Here is an 11723-nt window from a genome sequence, read left to right as displayed (position 1 = left end):
TTATACGAACTCTTTATAGCCGCGACTATCTCCTTCCTTGCATATCTTACCGTCCCTATCTGGAGCACAAAGTTTCTTCAATTCAATCTCAGATATCCCTGCAAATACGATACGTTAAAATTGATAGTATATTCAATAGTAAATAGATTGTATATTTTGTAGAAAATAAAGATAATATTGTACAACTTTGAAACAAGAGTTTGTAAAAAGTCTTTATATAGGATAGTGCAATTTCTTAGAAACATGTAAAAAGTTAAGAACTCATGGTCCTGTATAAAAACTAACATTCATGTCAAAAATAGATAAATAAATGAATAGACACAAACCTCTACATTTCTCTTCAATTTGTGCATCCACATTTCCTGTAGGGTTTTCCTCGATCTTCCTCTTCTTTTTTCGCGGCTCGATTGCTTCACTCTCAAGACTGGTTGAATTAATTGCCGGTACCTAAAGAACTTTCAGAGTCCTCACTGTCCTCACAATTATAAATGAATGAGGTCCTCTGTGACGGCCTTCACAGTGGACAAAATGTCTAGTCCTGGAGCCTCTCCTCAGGCCCCGGGGGGGCACTCAGTATATAATGCATAGTGGGTATGTGCCGCGGAGGGGACCCCCATTTTCACACTCAAATTTCCATTCCAACTTAGCATTTTTGCCTTGTTGAGAAAAAGAACAAAGAAAGCCGCTCCAAGGCATAGCATTTTCTTCTTATCGAGAAAAAAGAAGAGGGAAATCCGCTCCAAAGCTTCGCATATTTTTCGTTACGCCGCTCCGATCGCATTGAATGAGCTGCAATTTTGGTGAAAAGCGGCCGCAGAGCTCCCCCGGGCGGAGGCCGCGCTAGCTGCATCATGCACGCATGGCCGTTCCATATGGCCGTTCCAAGGACCCCGTTTTCACAACATTTGTCGTTCCGAAGACCGTTCCGAGGACCCTCCTTTTTACAATAAGCCCGCTCTAAGGCCCCCGTTTTTTGTCTCGCCCGCGGCACACCCCCACCACATTTTTGGTCGAGTGCCCCCCCCCCCGGGGTTTCCCCAACGTATCTGCGACTTTCTCCAAATGATTTGATGGAACTTGGCAGTTAATAACAATCAAAAATTGAATCATCTACTGGAATTTGTTGAAAATTGTAAGTATTAACTTACAATTCTCTGTCGTCGCGACGTTTCACCAACCGCTGTTGGCTTCATCAGCCCGGGGGGGGGGGGCACTTACATTGACGAGTGGATACCATGCGCGACCAAAAAAACACGTAAAAAGGATGTCTTTTTCACGATAGGGCACGTTACGTACGTAACGTGATAAGGGTGTCAAAAACACAAAAATAATGAAAAAAGGGTATCTATTTCGCAAGGAAAATTACGTGTTTAGGGTCGAATTTGCGGGGATGATAAAACAAAGATAGAATGTTTTATAAAGGATGTCTTTTTTGCCCCAACACTTCGTGTTTAGGGTCCGATTTGCGCGAGGTGTAGATCGAAGGTGGGTCGTTCTAAACCAAATAAGGTCAAGCCGACGACCGAAGGACCCGTAACAATAAAACATTCCTTTATTTGTTTAGGGGTTCATTTTAGGGAACATTTGTCAAGAGTATCGTTTTTTTTCCAATACTTGTAAAGGGTAGGGTTTCAAACGCCAATACTTGTTAAGGGGTGCATTTTCAGAAAATGGAAATTACGTGTTTAGGGTGCTTTTCGAGACCCCAATGGTCGCGCATGGTATCCACTCGTGAATGGAAGTGCCCCCCCCCCCCGGGTTCATCAGGCGAATTAACGCCAATCACGTCTTTCCAAGTGACTCCGCGCCAGAGTCAGTCGACCGTAGCGTCACTTGGTTCCCCAGGGGCGGAAGTTAATCCCGTGAGAGACGGCTTTGAACTTCCCATAGGATTCGGTCCCTGATGAAGCCAACAGCGGTTGGTGAAACGTCGCGACGACAGAGAATTGTAAGTTAATACTTTCAATTTTCAACAAATTCCAGTAGATGATTCAATTTTTTACTGTTATTTCAAGATTACTGGATGAATCATAATATTCATGGATGAACTTGGCAGTTGTTTGATTGCCATCACTAAATGTTATCTAGGAGAGAGACACAATGAAAATAAGCCATTAGAAATGAATATTGCATGTAGAGCATTGTCACATGAAAATAACTATACTTTGCAAATTCACTCATCAAAGATAAACAAAAAAACTAACAGACTCAAAAGATCTATGTTCTATCACCAATACTGATGTATTTAATTATTCATAAGTCTTGTCTTGCTATCCTTTTCTTCTCAATACACCAGATTACAAACAAACATCAATCCAAAGTTTGTTTTACTATTCTTCTATGACTTTATAATATACCAGAGTACAAACCTAAAAAAATATATCACAATAAACTGATTTATGAAATGAACCTTTTTTTTAAACTTGAAAAACGAACCGCATTATAACTCTCACAAACTAAGATGGATTTATAGTCTCTCAAAATGACACCGCTCAAAATCGTTCCAAATGTTTCATAGTTGTGTCACTCTCTCAATTGATCAAATGTCATACGTCACCGCTTGAAGATTTGACGTTGAGAATCCTTTATGTAGTTAAGACGAAGCTGTGTCGTGATGATCGTACATGACTCCTGAGTGCTGAGTTTACTGGTAGTTGGATCAGAGTTGGATGGGGTGTGTCTCCTGCCCCAGACTACGTGCCATCTAAAAATAGATTTCATAAACAATTTCTACTATGCGGTTCTTGATTAACTAATAATCTATCTAAAATGGTTCACACAAATAATGCAGTTCATCTTTAATACTCTCATATTTGTATCCATTCTTACAAAGTTCTTCTATCTTAAGACTTCCAAGATTCTGACTTAAAGTGACACATTGTTCAAAGTTCAAAGATAAGACTTTACTCAATATAATTACTTAATTAATACATTTCAATTAAAGCTTTATCGTGACCTGTTTTATTGTCACACTTAGAAACATACACATTTATTTAATTACTTCCAAATCTCAAGATAATTATGAGAATTAACTCACCGTTGGTGCTCTTTATAAATGCTTGAGAAAATTCATCGTAATGAAGAATTTGCCTGTCATTACAATTGCAGGTCTATCCTTTTGCCTTGAAATCACTTGAAAATAAACTCTTGAAATCAATAACTCATGTAGAGAAACTCATGTCGAAAAAAAGTCAAAGAGGCCCTTGGAAAAGGTACCTGTCTCCTCTATAGGCTAGGTGTGTCTGTCTCAAAAATCCTTACTACTTGCCCAGTGCAAGGAGCATGATTAAATTCAATTTGTATTTAACCACCTGGATATTTCCTTCAAACAATGCCCATCCTGGGCTGAATAAAACTAAGAATTTACTTTGAAAAGCCTTTCCTCGGCTGAAAGAAATGAGGTATGTATTCAAACTAGCTCCAATATTGTAGACAAACCACTTTCACACTATAAAGATTAACCTTGGTCACACATGTCATAATGTGAAGACCCTTTCACACTCGAAATTTAATCTCTTCTTTATCTCCTATTACTCATCTTCACACACACCCCTATACAACACCACACGATGGCACTTCTACTTTCCTCCTGTATCCATAGAAACAAAATAAGTGAATACAATCTCACTTCCACTGTGACAAGCATGATCGGTTTATCAGGTTACATTCATAATTCTGAAGTTTCAAATATTCTGAAGGTTCGATAATCCGAAAACGAAATAAAGGTTTCCGAGTGCGAAGGTTCATTACAACGAAAACGCAATAAGATTTCGTAATTCCGAAGGTTCGTTAGTCCGAAAACTAAAAATAAGGTTCGTTAATCTGAAATTCATTAGTCTGAAAATGAAATAAGGTTTGTTATTTTGAAGGTTCGTTTTTGTTTTAAATATCGTGTTGTAATAAAAAAATTATAGGATATCATGCAGTAATAGCTTCAATAGAGGATGATACATGTGTATGTCGTGGTCAAATAATGTATGAATGTTTGAGACTGTGTATGTGTCACGTATGAATAACCTCAAGATAAGGGTTTTTTTAGGGGAGGGTGTGTCATTTAAACAGCTTCTGCTGGTTGTCATTTTTTTTTTATTCCTGTAGGAAAAAATCCCCTCCTTTTTTCAAAAAGAGATGTGCCCTTTATCGAAAGTAAGATCTCTTTTTGAAGTACAACATAATACATTTCAGCTTTAAAAAATCACAATTTTTTGCTTGCTCTTCGTGCTGCCTAGGGTTGCAAATTTCCGGTAATTTTCGTGGCGAAAATTTTGCATGGGAATAAACGGGAATTTATTGGGAATTTTCAATAATTAAATAACAATTTTTGTATATTTATATACAGGAATTGAAAGGATTACCCTGGTAGATGATGTTTGATTGTTTCAAGCCAAGTATTTTGTTAAGACAGTCAGACAAGGCAGAGTTCAATAAATTTCATGTAAACATTGATTTTTTGCATGTCTTTCATTCCTCTTCTTTAATAGCCCAGGTCTGCCACTGCAGGTTGATTTGAATTGATGGAACATTCTTCGCAGCCAATGGCTGAATTGTAAATGTTTGTACTCAGTAAAAAGATTCACATGCAAATTTAACAGAACAGTATACTAAAATTGAAACGTAATCAAAAAGTCCCCACAGGCTGATCCAAATGGATGGAGAAAAAAAACGGTTACACTTCGTATTTCCGAAGCTTCGTAATTCCGAAGGTTCTTTATTCCGAAGGTTCGTAATTCCGAAACACGTAAATTGCCTATACCTCGATGTTCGTTAATCCGAAAACGAAAAAGGGTTCGTTAATCCGAACATTTGTGGCGTAATTCCGACGATTCGTTATTCCGAAGGTTCGATAATCCGAAAACGAAATAAGGTTCGTTGTTCCGAAGGTTCGTTAATCCGAAAACGAAATAAGGTTCGTTGTTCCGAAGGTTCGTTAATCCGAAAACGAAAAAAGGTTCGTTATTCCGAAGGTTCGTTGATCCGAAAACGAAATAAGGTTCGTTTTTCCGAAGGTTCGTTAATCCGAAAACGAAATATGGTTCGTAATTCCGAAGGTTCGTTAATCCGAAAACGAAATAAGGTTCGTTAATCCGAAAACGAAATAAGGTTCGTTAATCCGAAAATTAAATAAGGTTCGTATTTCCGAAAATGAAAATAATTCATTTTGGTAACAAAAGCTCTGATAAGCTCTGATCTGATCTAAAGGGGACATTTTAAGAACTTTTTGCAGTTAGCCATGAAGACGATGCGTGTTTTAGCCAATGGCGGCGGAACTTTTTTTTTTGGGGGGGGGGGCAAAGTAAAAAAAAAAGGGGCCAATTTGGTGCAAACGGATATTTTCACCATTAGATTATCATCTGTGTAAAGAGGTTGTGTGTTTTTGTAGTAACTAAATTGAGCACAATTTTTTAAGTGATCACTAAACATGCTAAAGTTATATATTTACGTTTCATTTCTGCGAGCGTAGAGAGCAAGCGGTTTGGGGGAAAAAGTCAAATCTGAAGATGTAAAATTCACCTTTTTGGTCAATACTGTGAAAAGGGCATCCTTGTGAGATGTTGCGAGCGAATCACGTGCTCAAACTTTTGGAAATTTCATGTGGGCCTAGAATGATGATATTGATAAAGATATCATTTACCCAGGGAAGCCACTTCAGTTCTGAAAACTATTCTCCCAGCTATTATTATTTTTTTTACAAGAATGCTATAGAATGTCCAGTTTTCAGGTTGGCTCACGTTTCTCGCTCGCATCAAGTATTGTTTATTGAGGAACTCATTCTATTCCTGGTTACAAAAAAGAAGTATGAAATGTCCAGTTTTCAGGTTGGAATATCACAAATTTTAAGCTTGCGGTTCGCGCTCTCATTATTTAGTTCGTGAGATATATATTCTATTCATGAGTCACTAAATGCAGTCCTTAAAAGATTACTTTCTGAAGCCTGTTGCATAAAACTTTTTACCTGAGAAAACTCTGGTAAAAACTGAAAACTAAGGTTAGTCTGATTTCCGCCAATTACTTTAGCACAGGGCAAAAACTCCTGTAAAAACAACCTGACTTTTCTCAGGTAAAAAGTTTCATGCAACGGGCCCCAGGTCAGTATATAAACAAATTACAACTCGCCCTCGCATTAATTCTTTAGAAAGATACACATCTTTCTCACGATTACAAAAAATGCTCCGAATGCTCACTTCACGTCTTGTTACATGAAATGTCTACTAGTTTCAGCTTGCGATTCGCGCTTTAAACATCTCACAATGATCATTATTAGTATTATTTTTATTTTTATTACCAGCAGAAGCTGTTGTTAAAAATGACATCCCCTCCAATACAAATCCTATTATCTAGAGGTTGCTCGCACGCTTCCAACACACTTGATCCCCTGCATCTTTAATCAAACCATTTGCTTATAGGCAGCAATTGCTCAGATAAAATCGAAATTAGCCTATGCTTGATCAGGGCGCCATTCTTAATGAAATACATGCTTTGGCCCCAACACACATCATCGATCGTTATTACTATCATTGCATAATATCGTGTAATCTTGTAATGACAACATCGTTTTTGTTACCAAAATGAATTATTTTCATTTTCGGAAATACGAACCTTATTTAATTTTCGGATTAACGAACCTTATTTCGTTTTCGGATTAACGAACCTTATTTCGTTTTCGGATTAACGAACCTTATTTCGTTTTCGGATTAACGAACCTTATTTCGTTTTCGGATTAACGAACCTTCGGAATTACGAACCTTATTTCGTTTTCGGATTAACGAACCTTCGGAATTACGAACCTTATTTTGTTTTCGGATTAACGAACCTTCGGAATTACGAACCTTATTTCGTTTTCGGATTGACGAACCTTCGGAATTACGAACCTTCGGAATTACGAACCTTCGGAAATACGAACCTTCGGAATAACCGAACCTTCGGAATTACGAAGCTTCGGAATTACGAATGTATGCGAAAAAAACAAGCATAACGTTGGATATTGGAGAAAAAAAACAAGCATAACGTTGGATATTGGTATATCCAACGTTATGCTTGTTTTTTTTCTCCATCCATTTGGATCAGCCTGTGGGGACTTTTTTATTACGTTTCAATTTTAGTATACTGTTCTGTTAAATTTGCATGTGAATCTTTTTACTGAGTACAAACATTTACAATTCAGCCATTGGCTGCCAAGAATGTTTTGATGCCTAATAAAGACCAACAATTATTGTTATTTACTGTATTAGTGGCTGAATGGTATGTGTGTTGGGAGCTAGTTACTCTATACATGTAGCAGCGGTTTACAGTTTAAGACTTTAAAATACGTGCGATGGCAGAACATGTACACTGCAAATGCTCCACACAAGTGATATACATTCAGGGTGACCAGACGTCCCGTATTTTCCGGGATTGTCCCGTATTTTGCTCCTGTGTCCCGGCGTCCCGACAAACCCTTCCCGGGACGCCTATTTGTCCCGTATTTCAGAATATTGATACATTTAAAAGTGACGAACTTTCATTAAATAACCAACAGCTGACGAAGCAAGGACAACAAATCGATATTTACTGTAAACTTTTGCAAGTTCTGCGGTGATTTCTTGCTAACCCAATGCATTGCAAATGTGTGGCAGGCTACTAGCTAGACATGTAGGATCGAAGCAAATTCTCAATGGTGAAACAGTCTCACATGATAAACAGTTTTTCCACCAAAATAATCACAAAATCGGCGGGAAATTCTTAAATTATGCTATGGATTCTAAGATTAATGATTTGGAGATGTAATCGGAGGAACAAGTTATTGAGTTTTTATAGATCTAGTTGTTTCAGCTTTCGTTTTGAGTCTTGGTGTGCACGCGATGCCGCGATGTAGTTTTAAGTTTAACAATAATGTTTCACTTTGAAATTTTATTTATTTCTAAAATATTTTATCTTTTTAAATTTTAAAAATACATTTAAAAAACACCAAATTAAATTATGATTTTTATTAGATGATTGGATTTTTTTGTTTACTTGAAGTTTGAACTTTTCCCTTTTTCTTTCTTTTATATATACCCTATCCTTTCTGCTTGCCCTTTTTTGTTCCATCTATCTTTATTTCCAATACCATACTTTATCCGTATTATTTCTTTTGTAATTATCTGTGTTATTGTTTGAATATTTTTTGTGTCTTTATTAATTATGAATACATCGCACTTCGGCCTTAGCCGCGATGTCTTGATTTTTATTATTAAACCATTTATCTATATATTAGTTTCCTATCTTTCTTTCCTAGACATTTTCTTTTCTCTCTGTGTTCATTTTTCTTTCTTTCCTTCTTTCCTTCTTTCTCTTACTTTCCTTCTTTATCAAATATCCTTTTTTATTTCCTTCATTCTTTCTTTCCATATAATTACCTTGGCTTCCTTCTCTCTTCGTCTCCTGTTTCTTTTCGTTCTTTCTCTCCTTCCATTATTTCCTCTTTTTTTCGTTCTCTCCTCCCTTCACTCTTCCCTTCCACTCTTTCTTCCTTTCTTTATTTTTTCCCTTATTCTTTTCCCTTATTCTTTCTTTCTTTCCTTTGTTTCTATCTTTCCCTTCCTTCCTTCCATTTTCTTTTTTCTTTCTTTCAAAGAATGAAGGAAACCTTTTTTATCTCTTTTATTTCTTTCATCCTTCTTTTATTCTAACTTTCTGTTATTTTGTCTGTTTTCCTTTATTTTCTTTCCTTCTCAATCATCTCTTCTTTCTCTCCTTCATTCTTTCGTTCACCTTCCCTTCCAATTCTTTATATTTTTTTCACAAGTCTAACACTTTGTGTGGGCTTCTTTGTTGATCTTCGTTTGTCAATTGTCCCGTATTTCATTTTGTGAAATCTGGTCACCCTGTATACATTGGTCATGGAATGATGCCTATTGGATATTCTTCTCTTTTTGCAGATGATGAGAATCATCATTTATATTATAACATTGTTGTTATTAACATTATTATCATTATTATTATATCATTAATGTTACTTTATTTCATAGCAGAAGTGAACTTGGTGCTGTTTAAGGCGATAAAGATTGCCGGTTCAAGCTAGTTTATTTCAATTCAATTATACCTCTTAGAAATAAACATTTTGTTCATAAATTTTCAAAATACTATACCAAATTAAATGAAACTGATATGAGATTAAATATATCACAAAAGATATGAAATAAACAGCAAGTTCTTCAATGTCAAACAAGGTCAAAGCTCATTATATACAACAATATAATACATAAGAAATTGATATGATATCACAATTTTTTCATGTACACTTGCTAAGAACATCACAAAGAGTTTCTATGCCAGAAATTAGAACATTTGGAGCTTTATTTATGGAGTTAGAGGAAAAAGTATGATTTCGCATACAATTAAGCATAAATTAGCATAATTACGTAATAATTAACAATTCGCATGAAATAAATTACTATACAATTTTGTAGATTATATCCTGAACAACATGCGTGCCAATTTTCGGCGCGATCGCGCAGTCGACGGCCGAGATCTCAAGGGGGGCCTGGGAGCCCCCCCCCCCCCGGCCTTATGAACTCCATAAATACCCCGGCCTAGATAGGGTTAAAGTGCCCATTCTCGTATCAGATAAGTTTCCCTCAAAACCGCTCTTTTCAAGCTCCTGGATAAAAGCCGGGAAAACATTGCTCGTGTTTATTTTGCCCCGTTAGCTCTTTATTTTTATCTCATACCAAAATTCCTCTTGCTCCTTTTCACCACTTCGTCTTTCTTTCACTTTTTTTTACAGTTTGTTCAAAATGTTCAGTCTGTTAATGTATTTAAGGTAATAAGTGTTCTTTCGTTTTTCGGGGCAGTGAAGCCACACCACCAAGGGGGAAGGGGAATTGCCCTTAAGAATATCGATAGAAAAAAGGTTCTCTTTTTCAAAATGAAATTTTCCCTTTGTGTGGTAAAACGCTTTTTTCTTTAATCTGCGCTTTTTCTGCCTTGAATTTGACCCTCTTTCATTTTTTCGTATTTCATATTGTAAAATATTTCCTTCTATTTTCCTTTCATGATCTTTTTTATGTTTGCCCCTGAAGGGACACGAGTCTATTAAGGGGAAGACATAGTTGAGAGACCTCACACCTAAAAGGACTTTGACAGCTCACCTTCAGTGCACTCGGCCACACCCCCACCCCCCCCCCCCCACTAAGGGGTCGGAGGGACCACATGTGTGTTCCCAAAATGTCCGGTAAAGGGATATTTTTTCGCGGGACAAGATCCGGCCAGCTAATTGTAAAAAAGGTGTTTTTTCCTTTCTCTCTCTTTGGACTCCTGAGAAATTTAAAAAGGGGGTTATAAAATATCTTGATCATAGAAAAATTGATCCAAAGCCCGGGATCAAAATCTGAGGGGGTTGGAATGAGAGCTCAGAGATATAGGGGTATTGAGCAGTACGTGTTCCGGATTTAGGGGGTCGTCTCCAATGCAGGAAAAGCCTGCATGCAAAAAGCCCGCAAAAGGGAGGTTCAGAAATATTGGCAGACGTATGGGGTACGTGCTTTCAAAGGGTGGGATCGAATGACTGGCATATAGGCGTAAATAACACTGAGTGGAGAGGGGGGCGGGACTTAGTTGGCCCGGACGCGCGAGGCCCGGACCTCTCCATGATGTGTGATAACATGCCCTACGATTAATTTCTCCTCCAGCGATGATACTTTCGTAACTTTTTTTTTCTGACGATCACTTGAGTTAAAAAAACCCCAACCAATTCAAGAAGTGGCATTAATTTCTATACAGCCACAAGAAAGATTCAGACTTAAAATTTCCCAAATGAGGCCAAACATAGCTTACATGTAAAGCCTATATATTTTATATTTGATAATCGGAAATTTCCTTCGAAAAGGATTACCGTAAGGGCACTAGTATTCAACCCGTTTGGAGGGTTTCCTCAAATATATAGAAATACAGAATTTACCTGAATTTCAGACCCGTCTTATTTCGAAGAGCAAATGCTGATTATTCTTTTTCCGTTATTTTTTTCTTCAACCAGTCGACTGTGTGCGCGGGCGATCGAATTTTACGGCGATGATTTTTGGCACTAGTATTCAACCCGTCTGCACTAGTATTCAACCTAGCGATGAAAGATGGCCCTGTCTCTCAATCTGCCCTCGTCCCATCCGACTATGGACTAGGCCATTTGAGATGAGACCAAAAAGGGAATTAATCAAAGCCAGAGACTTACATAGATCTAGATCTAATTTAGCAATCTAAGCCCTTTTGAGATTTGCTGTCTATCCTCACTAGGTTGAATACTAGTGCATTTCAGTGCAAAAGGCCATCGCCGCATAATTCGATCCTACGCGCATACAGTTGACAGATTGATAAAGAAAATACCGACAACAGATTACCCTGAAAACAACAAAGGTATGAAATTAAGACATTCCCAATTTCTACATATTTTCGGGAATATGTCAAAATCTTAGAATTCTGCTGGGTTGAATACTAGTGCCCATACGGTACCTCAATTAACGTACATGGTACATTACTATGAAAAGCCAGCTTCTCCAGGCAAAAAACTATGAGTATGCACCGAATTCCTCGACATATGCGGGGGGGGCCGCCGCCAACTAAGTTTCATGAAATTTGAACACTTGAGCGTCCCCTGACATTTTCTAAAGCAAAAAAAAAATGGGGAGAAAAATGAAACGAGAAGAGAGGAGAAAAGGAAAGAACAGATGAAATGAGGAGAAAATAAAGAGAAGAGAAGAACTGTTTATGCA

This window comes from Lytechinus variegatus, chromosome 15, assembly GCF_018143015.1.
Source record: "Lytechinus variegatus isolate NC3 chromosome 15, Lvar_3.0, whole genome shotgun sequence".
NCBI lineage: Eukaryota > Metazoa > Echinodermata > Echinoidea > Temnopleuroida > Toxopneustidae > Lytechinus > Lytechinus variegatus.
This window is presented reverse-complemented; position numbering follows the sequence as displayed.